At 48.5% G+C, this 22,227-nt stretch overlaps 1 non-coding gene across 1 annotated transcript; it reads right to left on the reverse strand.

Moving 5' to 3' along the window:
- Positions 1-721: 721 nt before the first annotated feature.
- trnah-gug lies at positions 722-793 on the reverse strand. The gene has a single exon. It is a non-coding gene; the product is annotated as a tRNA-His (tRNA).
- Between the last annotated feature and the right edge of the window lie 21,434 nt (positions 794-22,227).

A 22,227-nucleotide genomic window follows, 5' to 3' on the forward strand; every position in this document is an offset into this window, starting at 1 on the left:
ATCTGGACATCTGTGGACATGTGGCCCAGCACATACCACGCCATTACGTAGAAACCGCTGGCTCACGTCAGCAGACTAACACAGGAAGATGTAGCGGTCAGTAGGCGGCTACACCTGAATAGTGAATAAGTAACCCCAATTCAAATTAGAAACAGCAGACTTAGCTCTAAAATCCTGAACAAAACAAGTTCACCCTTTCCTAAGTATACACCTCTTGCTGTGGATGAGGGGAGAAGTTGTCACAACACGAATGTAAATAAATACTACCCCACGACGTTTCCCATCCACGACAATGTTGATCTTAAGGGTGGCTGAGAAAATGTTGACTGCGCATGCGTGTGTTTACCATATCACCTAGCCAGGAAAAGACTAAAAACAATGTACTTACATGTGTCCCATTTGTGCATTGTAAAATGCAAAGCTCGCTGTATGAAGTGGATGTGTTCCATAAGGCCAATTTGTTATCAGAAGTGTGGTTACCAGTCAAACGTGACCTGGTATGGGTAAGACTTACGAAAATTTGGTTGATTGATGAAATATCGTTAACTAACAACAGAATAACATCAATTGTATTTAAACAATAACTAATACACTCAGTCGTGAAAGAGTTTCATTGTTTCGTTTTCCTTAAGCGAAATATGTTTGCGTTGAATTGCAGTTCTTTTCACATATGCATTTCAGGTTTTTTCCTCGTTTATTCATAAAAGCCACAGTTAATGTATGCCGTGACCCGGATTCGAACCGGGGTTGCTGCGGCCACAACGCAGAGTACTAACCACTATACGATCACGGCAAGCCACCCGCCAACTGCATTACGTTTCCTGACAAACCTATGTACCTTACGTAAACATATTTAAGTAGTTTGCAGAAGAACCTCTCAGTTGGCCAGCAGATGGCTGGTTACCTGGTCATTTCCTGCGTACCTGACGCATGAAAGCATCGCGCGTGGGCTGGTGCCCGGCTTTGATCCGGACGGTTCAGTTTGCGGCTGGAAGTTAAGCGCATAGCGGGATGATCTCATCCTGGCACTGTACTGGCGAGCTGCCCGTTAGCCCACAGCTCGGCACCGGCTCATCTGTATTCATTGCAAATGAGCGAGCGCGCTAGCAAGTCTTTCAAAAATAATCGCGATCAGTGATTCTCATTTACAGTGTGCCTGCCGCTCGCTCGATTTGGAGTTTACTGTTCCGTCGGGAGAGAAAAGCTGTTTTAGGAATAGGCTGACATCTTTTATGATTTTGTTTTTATTGATGATAAATAAAAAAATATTCACTCAATAATGAAAGGACTGAGGTGTTGTGCAAGTCAAGCTGTATCGTTCATGAGTTGTTTGCAGTTGGGAGATACTGTCTGGAATCTATTCAAAACACATGGCATGAGATATACAGGTAATGAATGTTAGAATGTGTGGGTAGAGTTCAATGTGGAAATTATTTCACAATATTTCAAAGAGTTGCTACTGGAGGGTGAACCGCACAGTTTGTGCAGAAGCACTCCACAACCCCCAACTGTAATTGTTATTTTACTTGAAAAAAAAAACAAAAAAACAACATGAACATTAGTGAACCCGTTGATGGCTTTGCAGCTTAGACGGGGCACCCACCATCACAGGTCTGGGGTCACCCTGAGAACACGGCCAAAAAAATAAATAAATAAAGACCAAAGCATCCCAGTTTGTGCCCCTCTGCTGGGGGAAACAGCTCCTCCCTTCCCCTCTGTCCCGCAGAGTGTCAGCCAGCCTGTTCTCTGTGGGACGGGGCGGAACACGTGCCTTCATTAGCACTCCTTAATTAGGAACAGATGCAATTTTCAGCACGGGGCTCCCAACACACGCAGCCAGGGCCTGCTCTGAACACTTCACCCAGTCCTTATGCTCTCCTCTGTGTCACAATCTCTCTCTCTCTCTCTCTCTCTCTCTCTCTCTCTCTCTCTCTCTCTCTCTCTCTCTCTCTCTCTGTCTCTCTCTCACACACACACACACACACACACACACACACACACATACATACAGCCAAGGCCTGCTCCTAACATTTCACCCAGTCCTTATGCTCTCCTCCATGTCACAATCTCTCCTCTCTCTCTCTCTCACACACACACACACACACACACACACATTATACAAGCACGCACACACTCACACACACACACATACACATCAAGTGTTTTAATGTCTTGTTGTGTATATATTTTTTTTACTTGGTTATGTTGGGCCTCTTTGCCAGCCCATTATTGTAAATGAGAATTTGTTCTCAGTTAACTCACCAGGTTACAGATCAGTTAAATAAATTAAATAATTAATACACACTTACACACACACACACACACACACACACACAGCTTGGGCCTGCTCCTAACATTTCACCCAGTCCTTATGCTCTCTTCCATGTCACAATCTCTCCTCTCTCTCTCTCTCTCTCTCTCTCTCACACACACACACACACACACACACACACACACAAATCTGTCACAGTTCAGAGCTGCGAGTCTAATTAAGGGGGATTTCTGTGGTGTTTAGCTGAGTGACTGATCTCCCACCTCTCGCCCCTGTCTGTAATCACCTGGGCGTAGCTATGAATACGTCTCCTCCTGGCCCGAGCCATGGCATAAAGTCCAATTTGCTTTGAGCGGGGCTTTTTTTTTTCCTACAGCTAGGCCATGAAAGATCCACACACTGCCGTCTGCAGCCGTTCCCAGCTCAGACCATGGGTTCATCGAACAGGCAAACACCACGGCGTGCTTTACAGCATTGCTGCTGGTGGGCGGAGTCCACGGTTGGAAGATTGTGGAATGTTTCTGCATTAACTCTGCACCTCACCTTCCAGCAGCAGCTCTTTGAAATATTGTGAAATAATTTACCGGTTCAACCCTCCCCAGATATTCAGATATTCCTTATCTCTCTCTCTCTCATTCTATTTCCTCTTTCCCTCCCTCCCTCCCTCCTTTCCTGCCTCCTCTTGTTACCAGTCTCTTTCTCTTAGTAAAATTCTGCGGCTCTCCCTAGTTGTTTTGACAAGGCCCCGGACACTGCTTTCTCTCCGCCTCGCCTTTTCACATCTCTCTCAACGCCGTCACACGCCGTCACTGGATTTCTCTGCTTCAACATAACCTCCGGTTGTCTCGCAACACGAAAAAAGACGTAGGGGGAGAGGGGAGCAGCTATGGCTTGTGGAGGGAGGGGTTGGGGGGGGGGGGGTGTAAAATATCCTCTGCCACAGACATTCCTATGGGAATATGGAGGAAATTCCTACATTTTTTTTTTTTATCAAGAACAAAAAACCCCTCAAAAAAAAGCAGGCGAGGAAAGTGAGATGGAGAATCCCAAACGATCTTTTCTGAAAAAACCAGACTGCAGTTCATCCAGTAGCCGTGCTCTAGCATCAGAATGCCTGGCCTGGGTAAACAGCCCCTGCCCCTGCCCATGTGCTTTCACAGGAGAAGTGTCCGACTGCAATGTGCATCCTTCCATTGTGGCTGCTGTTATTTTGAGGAGCAGGCCTTGAAGCCAAAAAAGCTGCCACTTCAACTCCCCAGTGGGCCACTGCTGTTGTAACCGTTGCGCTGTTGTGTAAGAACGGATGATATGCAAATGGTGTAAGTCACTTTGGATAAGGGTGTCTGCTAAGCTACAAAGTAATGTGACATGTGCAACGCAATGTAATGCTGTTGATAAACCAGACCTGACTCTTTCTTCAGACTAGAGGTCTAGTTTCTCTTACTTTGATGTCCCACCATTTGCAGAAGACCCAGGCGTCTTTCAGCAGTTCAGGGGTGGGCCCCACCAACGCTGGTCACACACTAACAACACACGCTCACACTGCTCAGATCCTGTGCGATAACACTGCTTCACCCTCCATTTCCTGTTTGATGACCAGTGCTCTGGGGTTCTTTGCCCAACCCTTTCCAAAGGGTTGAGCAGCCAATCAGAACGCAAGAATCTGTTGCATTAAGACTGCAGGTGGATGGATTACCCAGGAGGCCGCTTCGTTCACCGCCTTTCGCAACAGTGTTGAAACGTGTGGACCGTACAAGCTCGTAGTAGACTGCATCCCCCCCCCCCCGCAGATTCCAGCCGGTCAAAGAGGGACAGGCTGTTCCTGCACTCCCTCGTTTCGGCTAATTTTAGAGCCAAGCTGTGCAGCCAGGGCCACGAACCCAATTGCCAGTGCCTACGTTACCCCCCTCCCACTACCCCCTTTCTTGTAAGTGAAGGGAGGCAGCCTAGACACAATATCACTAATTGCCCATTAAAGTTAACACACACACCACCCCGGCCAAGAGCTCTAATTAGACCCCTAAAAATAAAAAAAGAGGCTTTATGGGGGACGCTGCAGTGTTGGGAACAGTTCTGGAGGCTCTCGTTAACCCTGGCCTGATATCCTAGTCTGGGCTACAGCTGCCCCCCTTTTCCACCCACTCCAACAATGGCTCGGTCCAGCCCAGCCCAGCTGGGTGCTGGCACTCCGCTGCTTGACCGTAAGGCTTCTGGTTCCGGTCCTGAAAGAAAACCCACATGACCCGGCCCATCAGTTTCACGGAAGGAGCAGAGAGAGGGGCTGGCATCGTGGCCCAGCCTGCTTGGCTCTCAGGACTTCAGCTTCTCTGCGTTCTCAGTTTGTGCTGGTTACTGGCAATGGGAGGCATGACGCTGAAAGCATGAGAAAAATGTGATACCCCCCTCTCCCCCACCCCTACAATGCCATTGTCCAAATATCTCCCCCCCCATTCCCACCCACCCCGCTGCTCTATTTCACAAAAATTAATGTACAGGACACTAGCACTGATGGTCAAAGGTTTGAGTCCCAGGAAGAAAATATATAAGGATATCTGTGTAGCCACAAAAAGAGCTCAGGCAATATGAACTCAAACAAGCAGCACGAAATTGACTTCCAGCGGAAGCACACTCTGAGCAAAGGCGACCCATCAAAGTGATGCCGATGTACACTTTTGGCCAAGACTGCCTCGGACACAAACACCTCTAAAAACAAAACAGAATGAAATGAAATGAACTGGGAAAGTGAAACAGGTCAGACATGCAGCCCTGCTGAGAACTTTCCCAGCCATGGGGGGGGGGTCACTGAGAGAGATGATTCTGATCAAGCTGTGCTTCAATGCAGAAATGTCAGCCCGGGCGGTCTGGCATTCAGGATGAGATATCGTTCCGGAGGTGCGTGCCCCCGGTCGGCCTGCATCGGGCCTCCTCTGTGGAAGAACGCCGGCCTAGTGGTGGGGTGCGGCCATTAGCATTAGCGTTTGATAATAACGGGGTTAGCAGACAGAGATCTCTAAGGGCCGGGGCGAAAGACCACGGAAGCGGGCCTCTTATCCAGACTGTCTGTGCATATATGAGGACCCCGGGCCGTCTTGCCTCCGCCTGCCTAAATGTCTGCGATCTGCTCCCTCTCTGGATAAGCTCTGCCATCTTGCCCTGCAATGTCATACCACCCCTCTCTGGAAATGCCAGGTGGGGCCATGTGGTGAGCGCTCCCAGCTGTCCATCACTGAACTCACCCCCCCCAACCTCTGCTGGCCCCCCCTGCCCCTCCCTCTAGTGAACTGTGGGTTACTACTCCCTCTTATCAGCTTCAGCACACCTGCAACGCCAGACAATAAGGGGCCAGTGCAGGGTGTGTGAGCGTGTGCGCGTGTGCGTGTGTGTGTGTGCGTGTGTGTGCATGTGTACGTGTGTGTGTGTGTGTGTGTGTGTGTGTGCACCCAGAAGGTGGGTGAGTTTGGAACCATTAAAGAATAGACGCTGTTTTAGCAAAGAAAACACATCTAAAAACAACAACACAGGTTTCTCTTAGTTTAGACCCAACTAGATTTAAGGCATCTAATGCCTCAGAATTCACTCACAGAATATACAAGTGAGGCCAGCCCTTAAGCACTGATCTGGGTTCCTCCTCTATATAGTCTCACGAATCTACTCTCCAAGTCCGTTTGTGGGTGCATTCTGGGTTTTTTTTTCCCTCGGCTTCTTTGGTAGCTGTGCAAGGCTGCTGTTGAACTGAACTTTCTAAAAGTAGCAGAGCAGAGAGCTGGGAGGAGATAGGGAGGTATCTGCCCAACGGTCACTTTCTTCAGTCTCTGTCTCTCCCATTATCTGTCTCACTTTGCGGCCACTCTGCAGGCCGAAACCTCAAACATCAGACACAAAACAGTCAGGCACAGTTTGTGTGTGTGTGTGTGTGTGTGTGTGTGTGTGTGTGTGTGTGTGTGTGTGTGTGTGTGTGTGTGTCTGTACGCGTGCATGTGTGTGTCTGTGTGCTTGTGTGTGCTTCTGCCTTTGAGTGCCAGATATGCTCATTTATTCTTGATCCTGTATCTAATCTGTAATTCTACATGTTTGTTTATGGTGAAGTATGTGATTGTATTTTTGACACTATGCCACATGCAGCCCTATGCCTGTGATATGCGTTTGTCTGTTTTAACCTCTGTGATATGTTTAATTGACCGTATCTCCTACTTTTGATATATTTGTGAAATGTGCAATTGTACCATTTATGATGTATTAAATGTATGGCACATAGTATTAGAGTTTTGAGGTGCAAGCTTCCATGCCTTTCTGTGTGTCCTTTGGATTTTGTGTGAAATTTGGATCACACCCATGCTGGTGCTGAATTATTGCGCATATCCATATAGGGCAATGGTTGTTTTTGGACTGTAGTATGTGTACGCCATTATAGTTGAGCCCCGGTGCTCAAAATCACTCCATTCAAAATCATAGCATTTCTTCGGGTATGGTTTAATGATTACTCGGCGTCTGTTTCTGCCTTATCCGATACATTTCTGAGTCAGTCTGGTTATATCTTTCCAGATAAAGCTGTGTGAGCAATTGAATGCGCTCATAACACATTTTGACCGTTCGTTTGTTAGCCGTAGCAACCATATCTCTCGCTATCGCTGGCATTCCTTTCATAGGCGATATTCATCATTCAGGAAACGGTCGACAGCTTCAAAGCTGTGCGGACCTACAGGGAAACTCGGCAGGGCGTCGAGATTAAAATCGTGGTATGAAGAGGCCTTTGAATTGGGCAAAATCTGTCTGAAAAAGCATTTAAATTTCTTTACACCAGTCTGCGGAAAGACGCACGAACAGACCGCGAGCCCTCAGAAAGGAACGCTCGACATCAAACGGCAAAGTCACTGAAAAATTTTCTCACGTCTCTGGGAAATCTGAAAAATTTCTATTTGTTTATCGAACGCCATATTGTTATTACCACAACTCAATAAATGCATTCTCGTTTTCCTTTGTGCGCGCCAGCATCATGCTTGTAGTTCATTACTTTCTCGTGTGGCAGTTGGTAACTTGAATAGCTGACATTTCACACATAATTGCTGAAAACATTGAGTTCAAGTTTCCTGCTCAAGGTGTAAGAGTGGTATACCATTCAGGACTTGAGCCGACAACCTTCTGCTGACAATTCCTGCTCCTGTGCCACTACCCCAAATTGCTGCTCACATGCACCCCCCCCCCCCCCCAATAAATAAATAAATCAATAAATAAATAAAAATAGACATTTTTTCTGTATTGCTTAATACACTAATTAGCTCTTGCTGCTTACATCAGACATCATCCCCGGCGGGTTATGCTGTCTAATCCCTGTAGTTCTCCAGGTTATGACCTCAGAGGGGTGGAGAGATCAAGGGGAGAGGAGCGTTTCGAGGAGGGACGGCTGACTCCTTGTCATGTTCACGGTCGGCGTGTTGTTTTCGCGTTCTCCAGCAGTGGCGGAGATTTTTGAAACAAATAGCCCATTACCATGACGACAGTGGGCGGAGGCACGGCTGCACAAGGAAAGCGGCTATTTTCAGGGGTCTGACTAATAAGACCCATATGCTCGCGCTGTGTCGGAACTGAGAGAGATCCCCCCCTCCACGCAGGAATGGCGGCCTGCGCTCATCGGAAAGGACCCATTAGAGTGGAAAACATTTTAAACAGGGGATTAAATGCGAAGTGTGATGTGGTTGTGATGTAATTAGGTTTTTTTTGGTTGTTATGGACAGGCCTGAGGCTCACGGGCTGCTAAAGTTCCGGTAGTCACCCCAGTCTCCATGTGTGACCTCCTGCATATGGGGCTGACACCAGACCACCACCTGTCTTTGCCTCTGTGCGTATGTGTATGTGTGTGTGTGTGTCTGTGCGTGTGCCAGAGTTTGTTTCTGTGTGTGTGTGTGCGTGTGTGTGCGTGAGTTTGTTTCTGTGTGTGTGTGTGTGTGTGTGTGTGTGTGTGAGTTTGTTTCTGTGTGTGTGTGTGTGTGCGTGAGTTTGTTTCCGTGTGTGTGTGTGTGTGTGTGCGTGAGTTTGTTTCCGTGTGTGTGTGCGTGTGTGTTGGTGTATGTTTGAGACCGTGTGAGACAGTGTGTCTGTCTCTGTCCATAAGTGCGGTAGTCATTGAGGAGCTCTGATAAGCTGTATGGAGCCAGACTGCAGACACTACTCAGCAAACCGGCAGATCACTGCGCTGATACTGAGGGGAACCAAGATGCCGTGGTAGTCTGCTCTGAGGACGGATGAATGCTTCTACAAAGTCACATACACATGCAGAGACAGAAAGTATATCACACATACACTCACTCACTCACACACACACACACACACACACACACATTCAAAGATAAACACACATACACACCCAAGCTTGCCAACAAACTCACACAAACACAGATACAAAATCACACACACTTTAACACAAACTTATACACACACACACAGACACACACACATCCAAGCCAGCAAATATACAGACTCACACACGCACTCAAACACATGCACTCACATAGACACAAATCAGCGGTACAACCTTTCTTGTATTTGTTGTTGTCATCCATCCAAAAGCCCTAATGCAAATACCTGCACACACAGATAAGGTTAAATAAACATCCCTGCACTCCTACACGCAAACTGACTTGTGCAAGCAAACAAAAAGCCTCAAATGCACATAAACAGATGAGAGCCACACCACTGTCTTGAGTTTACCTCCCTTATTCTTTCATCATGGGGGGAGTGGGGTGGGGAGGTAGTTTGCGGTCACAGAGAAGTCTAATCCCAAGGCCCTCATCCGATCTTTGGTCTCACAGAGACGGCGATATGCAGATGATATCTTTCAAAAACTCCAGCGTAAACTTCCGGCGGGGAGAGGGAGGCCGAGTCCCGGCCAGGGGGGGACAGAAATGGCGGTAAAATGAGCAGCGGATCAGAGGGAGCCGCAGATGGGATGCCGAGCGGGACTGGAACGCCGTCAGAATGGCGGCGAAGGGCCAGACATGTCCCTGTCAGCTGTGGGGAGAGTCGTGACACAACGTCATCGAGATCGCTGGCTACGTCCTGCGACGCTGCCTTTGGCTGAATCATTAAGGGTAAAACAGTGTGGAATCGGGGTTAGGGGTCAGTCCGAAAACAAGGCCGGGATGTTCTTTTTAGAAGTTCAAATGTTGCTAAGTTATCTTGCTATAGCGATACTCCTCTAACTACGGTACACAGACAATGCCAACTGCTGGCAATGCCTTCTACTAGGTTTGGTAAGTTGTTCTTCTGTTAAGAAGTTTTGAATATTGTTATATTGTATATTATTGAATATTGAATATTGTATCTATTACATTACATTATTGTCATTTTAGCAGATGATCTTACCCAGAACTACTTACACAGGTAACAATTTTAGCCGTTTACACAGCTGGACAGTTATTGAGGCTGAATTGTGGGTTAGGTACCTTGCCCAAGGGTACAACAGCAGTGTCCCAGTGGGGAAGTGAACCAGCAACCTTTCGGTTACAAGCGCTGCTCCTTACCTCTATGCCAGACTGCTGCCCCATTTATCTTTATGTAGTGCTATTCTCCTAACTATGGCACACAGGCAATGCCATCTGCTGAGTTTCTACGTGGTGCGGTAAGATGTTTGTCAGGTCCCAGCGAATTGACCTATTTTTCCATCCATCGTTGGGTACCTGTCCCGACACTGAGGCTAGGAGAAACCAGTCTTTATTAAAGTGATGAGGACTTGTCCTGTGCTCTGCCTTAGGAGTCTGTTTGCTGTGCTGCATAGCCGGTCTGTAGGGCTGTGCTGTATTACGGGCTTTCTCATAACGGTTGTGTGTCTCATGTGTTTTCTCCGGATCCCCATCCACTGCCCTGCCAGTCTGCCAATCAGACGTCATATCCACAGGGGAGAATTACAAGGCCCCTTGGGATTGGAGGTTGGAAGCCCGTGCAGGCGTGCTCATATGCTTGAGTGTCTGCATGTGTCATGTTTGATTGTGTGTGTGTGTGTGTGGGGGGGGGGGGGGGGGGTGCGTGCGTTCATGTGTGGGTGTGTGTGTGTAAATGTGTGAATGTATGTGTATGTGTGTGTGTTGGTGTGTTTGTGGGTGAGTTTATGTTTATGTGCATGTATGTCTATGTGTATACTAGTGTGTGTATGGGTGTGTGTGTGGGGTGGATGAGTGTATATGGGTATGTGTGTGTGGGGTGTTTGACTGTATATGGGTGTTCCTGTGAGCGTGTGTGTGAGTGTATACGGGTGTTCCTGTGAGTGTGTGTGTGGGGTGTGTCAGTGTGTATGGGTGTGTGTGTGGGGTGTGTCAGTGTGTATGGGTGTGTGTGTGGGGTGTATGATTGTGTATGGGTGTGTGTGTGGGGTGTGTCAGTGTGTATGGGTGTGTGTGTGGGGTGTGTCAGTGTGTATGGGTGTGCGTGTGGGGCGTGTCAGTGTGTATGGGTGTGTGTGTGGGGTGTGTGATTATATACGATTGTATATTCCTGTGAGTGTGTGTGTGTGTGAGCGTGCGCGGGCCCCTCTCCCCTCCTTTCTCTCTGTTTTCCAGCGTGGAGATGAAGCCATCTGTGTCGCTCTCCCGAGAGGCCTCTCTCGGCTCCCTCTCGGCTCGCCTCCATTTTCTGCTCTCGTTGTAACGCGAAAATTGGTCGGTGTTTCCGCTCTAGTTGGGATTGGCGGTGCTGATTAGCATTGCAGGGACAATTAGAGGCACTTTGACTGAGGGGCACTAAAATTGCTCTGAGCTGACATTACAGGCTGATGTGACAGGGACACGCCACTGCACTTAATTGAAAAGCCTTCTTCAGCCACCCCCCCCCCCCCCCCCCCCCCCCAAAATCCCTCTGTCCCCCACCCCCCTCACCCCCAACCCCCCAAATCACATCATCAATTAGCAGCTCCATAACCTGTACAGAGAGGCCGCCATAGTCACTCCCAGCCTCCTTTTTTTCAAAATGGAGGAGTTTGCGGGCCAAACTCTAGACCCTATTCACACATTGTACCGTTATTGGAAAATGTGACTCTGAGTGGTAATCAGGGTTTTAATCTCTTGTGCGGGGGACTTGTCCACACTTCTCCCACATCTTCTGCCCGCACCATGAGTCTGCATATGTAACCTATTGCAATTTTGAGTTGCACCGTATACCTGAACCCCTGTTACTTCAGCTCATGCTGCATGTGACTGAAATGCTTAGGTAGAGAACACCATTTGCTGTAGCTGGGATGGCCTTGATGGAGAGTTAGAACTTAAAGTAGGAAAAGTCCTACAAGCAACCAGCTCGTAAAAAAAAATGGAGATTTCACATTTGCAGATGACACCTATTTTCTTGAAATCAGCGTTGTGAAGCTAGTTGGATACAGGGGATACGGATAATGGCTTAGGAATGACATAACCCCTACCTGCTGCTGTTCAGTAAAAAAGGGGTCTTCTACCATGTACTGTACATGTGTGTGTGTGTGAGAGAGAGAGAGAGGGGGGGGGGAGAGGGAAAGATTGCGACCCACTTGGGCTGGGAGAGGACAGAGAGAGAGAGAGACACATTACGACTTGACTGGGTTTGGAGAGGAGAGCAAGAGAAAGAGGCAGAGCGTGCTCTCCGATGTAAGTGTGCAGGAGAGTGTGGGGGCGGAGCTTGGAGCAGGGTGGCGGCGGTGTTGTTTTCGCGCTAGGTGAAGTGGACCATCACAGAGGGAGTCAGGCAAAGGCCAGCTGAAGTGATGGAGAGGGCGATTAGAGGAGAGAGAAAGAGAGAGGGAGGAGGCGCCGTGGCTGCATTCCTCAGTACGCCCCAGTCACTCTGTCCCAGAGGCAGAACAAAGGGTGTGCCTGCCAGGGAACACCGCCCCCTACTGGTGTAGGCCTGAGATTGCAGACTGGGCCATGCAAGCAAGTCACAGGCATCCATCATCAGTGTCATTAGAATACATGTGATGTCTTAAGACTGCATATGACTGTTCCTTCCTAAGCAAATGCTAACATTTTATTACCCTTATACTTGTGTCTATGAACAAATGTAAAGTAGAAAAGACATATATGCTGAGATTATGAATCATCAGAATATACTGCTGTTAATAAGCCCATAAGTCATACATTCCAGTTGTTCTGTTATGATTATATTAGTAGCAATACTACTGATAATAATAACATACAGCATTCATGTCAAGGGTACACATAAAGTACTTGTACAGTGTACTGTAAAGTATTGCAGGGAAACTGTGGGGTGCAGGTCTGTCTAACGTATAGCAGTAAAATCTTTTCAGCCAGCCTCATCCAGCCTTCCCATCCTGTACCCCCCCACCCCCCACCACCTCCCACCCAGCTGAGTGCTGTCAGGCCACACACATCTGCTCAGGCCTGCTCACCCCTGTATTCAGTGCACAGATAATCCCCAAATTTCCTGCAACATTCCAGCACCATGCTTACCCTCCCTCCCAGCACAATCGAGTCACATCTGTCCCTCTCTCTCTCTCTCTGTGTCTCTCTCTCTCTCTCCATCTCCCCACTTCTCATAGCAGAAAGGAGAAAGAATGCAGAAAACCTGTGAAATGTCCCCCGGGGGACGTTTAAATAAACGTCTCGAAAGATTTATGACACATGTTCTCAACTTTATATTATTTCCTTTCAGCTCAATAACACAGGTGTAAAGTTGAGGCAAGATGTGACAAAATATAACCTTCTCTCTCTCCCCCTCTCTTTGTCTCATTCTAAGTCTTTCTCTCTTTCCTTGCTATCAAGTTTTACAGAATCGTACGTTCTCTGTCAACCATTTATATGGCTGGATATTTCATAGACTGACTTGGTAAAGTAAAGTTCAAAGCTGGTTGCGGCAGTGACCAACCCTGAACTCAAACCCCTGACCTTTCCAAGCATCAGAGAACACAGCTGCCCGTGTCCCGAGCAGGTCGTGAAAAACACGGAGCTTTCACAACGTCAGAAATGAAAAAGCAGGCCGTCGGCCTCAACATGTGGGCCGTGCCCGAGCTGCAACAGGCCTACCAATCAGGCGCAGCGCCGAGACACCTGAGGAGTTCAGAGCGTGAGTAATACAGGTCAAAGGTCACGGAGCCATGTGGGGAGTGCGAGGAAAAGGGGAGCGAACCAGCCGTGATTACTGAAGGAAAATGTAATAAATGCATCTGCCCTCCTACTCAACCTTTTTTTTTGCGTTTTTTTTTTATTTTGCTTGTCCCAGTGTGGCTGTTATCAAGGACCCATCTGGGAAACTGAGAGCTCCAGGTGGGTGGGGGTTGGGGCGGGTTGGGGGGTTTGTGTAAGAGGAGGTGGGGGGGTTGGGGGGGGGGGCGTCGCCCAGTATTAAAACGTGACGTAGGAGAGCTGCTGGGAGGTTTTAATAAAAGGGTTTAATTGTCTAGGTGAGGCTCCACTTACAGTGCCGTAGCTAATTGGCTGTAAATGAGTCCATCTGGTCTGATGTGGAGTTTGCCGAGGCGGCAGGAAAAACAGCTTCCCTGTAACTGCTTCTCTGCCACGTCCCCAGCCTACAGAGAGGCTCCGGTGGGCAGCCAGGGCCTTCCTACCCACAATCCCACTGCGCTGCACATGGAGCCCAGAACCATGTCCCCATAGCTAAACCCCCCCCCCCCCCCCCCCCCCCCCCCCCCCCCACCACCTCCTCGCGGAGCCTGTGCCACGAGTGAATAACTGAAACAACCATTCTTCGTTTCTCCATCTCTCCAAACAGGGTTGTTGGTCACGTCTGTCTGCCCCGGAGAGCCGATGAGTGTGGACGCGTTCATGTCCATGAAACGGCAATGTGTTCCCAGCCTCAGACGTGGGGTGCTCTGGGGGGGGTCTGAGAATGAAAATTGGGGCTGTGTTTTTTTTTTTTTTCGAGAAGCGGAGAGTGGTGTTGGAATCGAGAGGACCCGTGGACCTTTTCAGAAGGAGCGTGGGGATCGTCCCCAGGGGGGACAGCTGGCAGCGGGCCGTCCAATCACTGCGCCTCCAGGATTCCTCTCGGAAGCCCTGTGCTTCCTGTTTTTCAGATGGACAGCGGACCGACAGGAAGAGCCGTAACAGGAAGAGGCAAAACGAGAGGGAGAGAGGCCAAAAGATAAAGACAGAGAGAGAGGAAGAGAGTGTGAGGGAAGGGGTGGATGCATGATGTGAAGATAGAGAGAGAGATAGAGAGAGAGCAAGAGGGAGAGATGGAGAGAGAATGGGGGAGAGAGGTGGATAGAGAGGGAGAGAGCAAAAGGAGGAGAGAGATGAGAGAGAGAACAAGATGGGGAAATGGAGAGAGTGAGGGAGAATTGGACAGAGAAAGGGGGAGAGATGGAGAGAGAGGTAGAGCGATGGATTGATATGGATAGAGATGCAGTTAGAGAGAGAGAGAGAAAGAGGGAGATGGACAAAGAAAGAGAGAGATAATGGGGAAATGGACAGAGAAAGAGAGAGAGAAAAGGGGAGATAGAGAAAGAGAGAGAGAGAGAGAGAGAAAGGAGAGACTGAGAGAGAAAGAGAAATGGGGAATTGGATGGCGAAAGAGAGAAAGAGAGTTTTAGAGAGAGAGTTAGGGAGAGAAAGGGGAAAGAGAGAGGGGGTGAGTGCAGGGTCCGCCGCGTGTGTAATGGCTTGTGACGTCTGTGCACTGGTGGCAGGCCTCCACACAGATTGCGCGTTATTTCTTTAACCCGGGCAGCGCAATCAGGCTAGCCTGTGTTTGCACAGCTTGTTAATCAACGCGCACGTGGTGACCGCGGAGGCGCGCTGATCAAACACGCCGAGCGCCAAGGCTTCGCCACGCTCGCCGACCGCGCGGCCGGCACCCTGCCCTCCCCTCAGCACCCCTTAAAAACCCTAAAAAACGAGAGTCCGGAGGTGAGCAGGGGGGGGGGGCTCTGTGGAGGTCAGCCCTCGGCAGATACACGAGCCGTTGGACCACACGCTCTCCGTCCCTCCACCGGGCCGTGAGCCCACTTCTAAAAATAGAGGCGGGAGGCTGCCCCCTCTCCCACTACTGTACACAAGCGAGTCAGATGTTCTAACAGCGGGATTTTCTGCTCGCATGGGCCGTGTTGATAAAGGAAACAAAACAGCCACGCCACAGAGAGGGCCGGCCGGTTAGCTTTGGAAGCCGAGGGCAACCAGCGCTGACCTTGAGTCTGAGAGCAAACAGAGCCATCCTGGGGAAGTCCAAACGTTTGGGCGGTTGTGGTGGTGGTGGGGGGGGGGGGGAAGAATTGTTAAGTGGAGCAAGGGGGCGGCAAAGTTTTGTAGACATCAGTTTTTTTTTCAAAACAAAAGAGCTTTCTTTCCCCCCTCCTCACACTCAGAAGAATGGTCATCTTATCTGTGTGAAGAAACAGCTGCTTCCTCCTAGACTGTCTGTTCCACTCATGGCTTTCAGTCCGCAGACTGCACCCACTGATAACCCCCCCCCCCCCCCCCCCCCCCCAATGCCAACCCGCACACACACACACAACCCCTGACTGAATTTCATAATTGCAGGTAAATGGCAGAAAAGATGTTCAGGCGGTGAATGTTCTCAGCTTTTGAACACCACACTGGCTGTATATTATGAAAGCAGAAAGGGTTGAGAGATAGAGTGAGAGGTGGGGGAAAGAGGGAGGGAGAGAGCATCAAAGAGAAAAAAAAATGTTTTTCAAAAATTGTAATTAATCCGGTAATTAATGTGTTGCTTGCTCTCACTACTCGCTCAGTTCTCTGCTGGTCTCTGTGCTACACAATTCAATTTGTACTTCATTTGCACAGAGCAGGCAGTCAGTGCTATCAGATGCCCTTGTGTCTGCAACTCCCCAAGTGTGTGTATGTGTGTGTGGGAGCGTGTGTGTGTCTGTGTGTGTGTGTGTCTGTGAAAGTGTGTGTATGTATACATGTAAACATACATGTGTGCATGTGTGCATGAAAGCATATGTGTGTGTCCTCTGTGTGTGTGTGTGTGTGTGTGTGTGTGTGCATGTATATGAGAGTGTGCATGTGTGTGCATATGTGATGACACAGTTGTAAGAATGTGTGTGCATGCATATGTGTGTGTGTATGAGACTGCGTGTGTGTGTGTGTGTCACAGTGCATGGGTTAGCTGAAAGGAGCCACTTGTTATATAAATGAGAGCGGTAATTTATGTTGAAACTTAAACATTTAAACGTTCTGAAGAGAGGTGGAGTGGTGGGTGAGGTCTCATTCCGCGGGCTGGTGAGTGCGTGTTCGATCAGAACAGTGTTTCCACTCATTCAACTTTCATTTCTCAGCCTAATCCTCCCCGCACAGCGATGAAACAAGAAGGCTTCATTAACTTAATTGGCGACTGCTCTGATGTATGGAGGAGGTGATTATCGTCAGTTGTTGATGGAGGTAAAACAAGTTGCTCTGGGAGCTTGTGAGACAGACAGGTGGAGGACCACCTGGGGTGTGTGTGTGTGTGTGTGTGTGTGTGTGGTGACTCTGAGTAGCCCCCCCCCCCCCCCCCCCCCCCCCCCTTACCTGCTTCACTCCAAAGCAGCACAGCAACAAGCTAATGTCTTTGGGCATCACATCTGCATATCTCTGCAGCTGGGCTTCTCACCACGAGGAAGGGAGAGGGAGAGGGAGATGACTTTAACTTTTGCGTAACTTTGCCCATGTATAACTTTACCTAGCAGTCTGCAGGTAAATTACCACCCTACACAATTTTCTGCTTTGTGCGAAGAAAAAAAAAAAAAAACCTGGTCCGGATCACAGCGCCTTCAGGAAGTCGGCATTACACACAGTCACATTATTGCAGCAGACGCCGACAGAGGAGTGGTGACGAGCCGGAGATCGGCCAATTGAAATGCCATGAATTGTCCATTGTGATGCATGTAACTCAATAGGCTCCCCCCCGCAGGAGAAAACTCTGCCAGTCAGCCTTTGAAAGTAGCCCTATCTATGGACACGCCCGCGGCTTCAGCGTACAGCACGCAGGGAGGGGAGCTGGGGTGGGCGGGCAACACCGCCGCAACAATTCTCCTTGGGTCTGAAAAACCGTCTATGCTACAATAAAAGACCAGGGGGTGGGGGGCTGGGGGGGGGGGAGAAAAAAGAGACAGAGACGCGGGGTGGAAATCGATAAGAGCTATCTGTGCCTAAGGGGAGCCCTGATTTCACACAAACTACCCTTACCCCCCCTGCTGGGCAGGAGGGGAAACAATGTCTGCCATCAATACCTGCAATTGGGAAGCAGTGGGGAGGGGGAGAGACAGCGCCAGCCGATCCAGTGGGTCAGGGCTCTGCCAGGCTGTAATTGGGGCAGAATCGTTCACTTCAATTTAATTCAGTGGGGGACTGAGAATTAGACAGACCTGGGAGGGGGGTGGGTGGGCGGAGGCGCTGTTAAGAATCCTCCAGAATAAAAGGTTGTGTCTGACAAAAGGGTGGAGTCTGTGTGTTTTTGTGTGTGTGTGTGTGTGCATGTGTGTGTGTTGTAAGAAAGGGGATGGGCCCAGGGGTTGGGCCAGGTATTTTCAATTACTGGCACAATTCTGTGCAATTTCATCCACTCTCTGCTCAGGCCCCACACTGAGAGAGTAATGGAAGGCTTGCAGAAAAGGCAGGCCAATTGGCATCAATTGTCCGATTGTTTGAGGAGGAGTTTGGTGTGAGAGGACCTGCTGGGTGTGTGTGTGTGTATGTGTGTGTGTGTGTGTGTGGGGTTGTTTTTTCACTTCTCTTCTACTCAATTGTCCCTCCGTCCCTTTACCACTGAGTATCAACAAAGAACCTTTTCTTAAAAGATGAAAAAAGAAAACTTCAGCTACAGTATTCAAACTTCCTGTTTGATCGGCTCTCGTAAGAGCTGCGTCCCTAATGTAGCGTGTGCTTTTTCATGTCAGTGCAGGTAAAGCAGGAGTGGAGGTGAAGGAAAAAGAGGCCCTCAGTTCTACCTGAGCCCACATGGAGAATGTGGCACTCCACAGGGCAGGGACTCCAGAACTTTCTCTTCCAGGACATCAGAACCATGCAAACTGCACACTCAGGTCCCACTGCTCCTCCCGTCACAGGTCTTAAGCCTCTCCACGGCCTCATGATACACCAACCTGAGGTCTCTTTTTAAAGTCTCATTTAAAGCATGAGACCTGTTAAACACTAAGAGGCTAAAAGACGCTGGCTTTGCTTATCAGACGACCCTGTAGAAGGTTGCTCATGTGGTGTATATTTTGAATGTTATCCATTCATACAGTTGGACAGTTTACTGAAGCAGCAGAGTTTAAGCAGAGCAGAGTCCAGCAGTGTGGTGTAGTGGTGAGGAGCAGTGCTCGTAACTCAAAGGTTGCTGGTAAACATCCCTCTGTATGAATGCATAATGTACAAATTCTAAGTACTCTGTCACTCTGTCTCTGTCTCTAAGTCACTCTGGATAAGAGGATCCACTACGAAAATGTAATGTAACAGGCTGCACGGACTCAAAACTGAAAGCCAATCCCGACCAAACCCAAATACTTTAACATGGTTCACAACCCAAAGGTAGTGGTTAAGTGCCTGGGGGGATAGTACTGTTGTACTTCTGGACAAAGTCCTCAATTTGATTGGATAAAGTACAAATCGTAAGCTCTGTAAGTACTTCTGGCTAAGAATGTCTGCCAAGCCAAGGCAATGTAACATAAGTCCCTGGTGGGTTTTGAACCTGGAACATTTTAATTACTAGCCCTGTTGCCTCAATCACTAGTCACATGGAAGTCATGTGACTAGTGATACATGTCAACATGTGTTTCATACTGCTCACCTTTTTGTCAAAGAACCTCGCAATCTTCCATTTGAGCCAATTAGAAATGATCTTTTTTCAGATGCACAGTTCTTTGTAAAAACAAATTTTATTTTATTGTTTCCGGTGAGAATCTTTCGTGCTTTTTCAGGCTGATGGCTCATCCCTGTGGTCCCAGCAGACGTGGGGAATGTTAGCAGTATGCCACACTGGAGCCGTTAGGGAGAAGAAGACCATGCAGCCGGCCCGGCCAAATTACAGCCTGGCCACTCACATCCTCAGAGCCCCCCGCCGCCCCCCATGCCCCCGCCTCTTCCATTCTCATGGTAATCACGCAGACGCAATTTTCCCAGCTCCGCGCCCCGCTCCAGCGGCAGGGCCTGAGAGGGGGTCCCAGGGACGGCCCGCGTCCGAGGAAAGGACATCCGTGCTGGGGTGGGGGTGGGGGGGGGGGGGGGGGGGGGCGCGAAAAGTGCTACCTACCCGAAAAGGAGTTATCGAGCTCCTTGTCAACAAAACACAATAAAAAAATAATACTGTGTAATTCACCTGGCTTGCCTCCTGGCCCTTTGCAAATCGTCCCTTCTCAGCGCAAGCCCCTTACAGCCTGTCATTTCCTCATTTGTCTATCTCCCGCTCAGCTGGACCTCCGATGACCATCATCTTTGCCTCAGAGGAACCGTATATCACAACGCTCTCGGGAGGAAAAGTGGAAGGTGAGGCAGAAACAAAAAAAAAAACACACAGGACAAATACTCACTTACTGTACTGCAATCCCTCTGAAATTTGGGGACAATAGAGAAAGGGTACAGTATTCACTTCAAAAGGTGTTCTTTAAGCGTTTTTCTGTACTGTGCTCATGTATAAATGGTGTGTTTCATCACTGATATTTCCATCCATTTAATAAATAACATTTAATAATATCCTCCACAACATGTTTTGCAGTGATTCTCTGTTAACCAGCCATTTCACACGTAAGATAGTAGTTAGTTGTGTCGTTTGTAAAAGAAGCAAGACAATAACCAACATTTTGCTTGGTATCCTCAAATAGCAATGCTCATGGCCTACAGAACATGCTCAGGAGGACACAATTGGGCCAAAACATCAATTCAGGAAGGAAATATCAATATAAAATCCTACATTTCATTGTGTAAAAACACTGTTTTTGTCCGACTTCCCCCCCTCTTCCCCCCTGAAGAAAAAGGCAAAAAAAGAGGATGAAAATAAGACAATGCAGGCAGAGGCAGACAGGATGTTTGGCCCGCAGGCAAACCCTGTGCACCGCGCGTTTGGGTGCGCTGATAGCGGCCCGCTATCGACGATGTCACTTCCTCTTTCCCCTGACCTCTCCGTGAGGAAGGGGACTGTGATCTCATATTCTCCCAGAGACAGCCGCTGATACGTCTCCCCCGTGGGAAAGCCATGTGCTGCAGGGAGATACAGGCTCCCATTGAGGCAAAGAAAAGCCCCTTTATTTCTGCCTTCGCCTTATCGTCCCGTACACCATCGCTCGCTACGCGCCACGCAGCAATATGTCTGCCAGTGGGGGCGACTTAAGCATTTTTTCTTCTGTATTTCATCCCCCTGTGATGACAGTCTTGGTTTCTGAAGCAAAAAAAAAAATGAGGGGATGTTCACACCAGCACAAGACGTGAATGGGCACCGTTCAACAGCTGCAGTCACCTCTAGTGGTGAAGCATGGGTACTGCAGGTCCTGCTCAGCGTGTCAGTTAGTCATTCAGACAGTCATGTGTGTTTAAGAAAGAGAGAGGGGCTATACTGTTTCAAGCACTCTTCCTTCCAGATGCAGGCAATAATTAAAAACAAAGAGCTTAGCAGATGAAAAATTGTAGAGGCAACAGCTGATGGCAAAACACAGAAGAACTATAACATGAAGGAAGAGGAAGTGATATAAACCCTCTTCTTACAGTCTGAATGTACACTCAGAGAGGAAAAGGCTTGTGTGAGAGAGAAAGGGGGGGATTAACAGCAGGATGGGGGAAAGAGAAAGAGCTTTTTTGAGGGTCTCTGATCTCTATCACTGCTTTGGTCGGAAATGAGCGTCGTATTAAAATTCGTCATGACACACGACCCCAAAGCTGAAACCACACTGCACCTCTCAGTCCTGCAAAAACATAAACATAAAACTCATTCCCCCTCTCTCTTTCACACACTCTCTGTGTCTGGGCATTTTTTTCTTTCTTTTTTTTTTTTTACATGAGACAGGAAATTAAAAACATTTTAAAAATTATTTATAAACCACAGGGGCTTCGGGATGAAAAAAAAATCAATGAGACAGAGAGGGTGGTGTGTCGTGTTGGACTTCCCAGTGATGCAAGAAGGTCTGGAGTCGACTCTAATCCCTTTCCCTGCTCTCTGTCCCTCTCACTCCCCTCCTTCTCCATCTCCCTCTCTTTCTCTGTCCCTCCAACTTTCTCCCTCTCTTCCCAGCCCTCTCCCTCCTCTCAGTCTCCTCTTTCTAAATTATACACCACTGTCAATGGGCCCATTTACACTTTTGATCTCAACTGCTGAATCCACCCAAGTCATTTCCCCAAACCTTGCCAATGAGACCCCCCCCCCCCCCCAAAACCTCTAAACTGGAGGTGAGACTTTGAGATTGGATGTTATTTTACCCTGACATCTTAACTGTTTGAAACCATGGCACAGAGATCATGGCAATGTGTGCAGAACCACTGTTGTGGTCTAAGCAGAAATCACACGAAACAAGGGGTCAAAAGTAAGACCCAAAAGTGCTTGTAGAGTGTCCAATAATGTACAACAGCCAATTTAAACCAATACACTCAATTGTTGCCAAGCACAATCCCCCATCTGCATTTCACTCTCGGATCTTGGAAACGTTATGGATATTGCTCTGACTGATCTGGGAACATCTAACCAACCCGCCTTCAATGCCAAAATCACCCAGATCAGAAATCCTTTGCATCTGAGATCACCTGTATCTGGAGGCTTACAGGAACTCTATAGCCTCAACAACTGCTTCTCTTTGTTAAGACAATTTGTCTAGCACGCCCCAGGACCTACTGTAGCTTTGTTTTTTATGAGGAAATGTAATTGGAGACAGCGTGTGCCCTGCAGTGGATGTAGTTAAAACACAGACACGCATGAATTCATTAACCTCTATGGTTTTATTAACCTTCCAGCCCTCAATGCAAAGTTTCAGCCTCAACACTGTGTACACTCAGGACACATCGAGAAACATTCAACAGCCTTTTCTACCCTATGTGTTTGAC

This window comes from Megalops cyprinoides, chromosome 4, assembly GCF_013368585.1.
Source record: "Megalops cyprinoides isolate fMegCyp1 chromosome 4, fMegCyp1.pri, whole genome shotgun sequence".
Lineage (NCBI taxonomy): Eukaryota > Metazoa > Chordata > Actinopteri > Elopiformes > Megalopidae > Megalops > Megalops cyprinoides.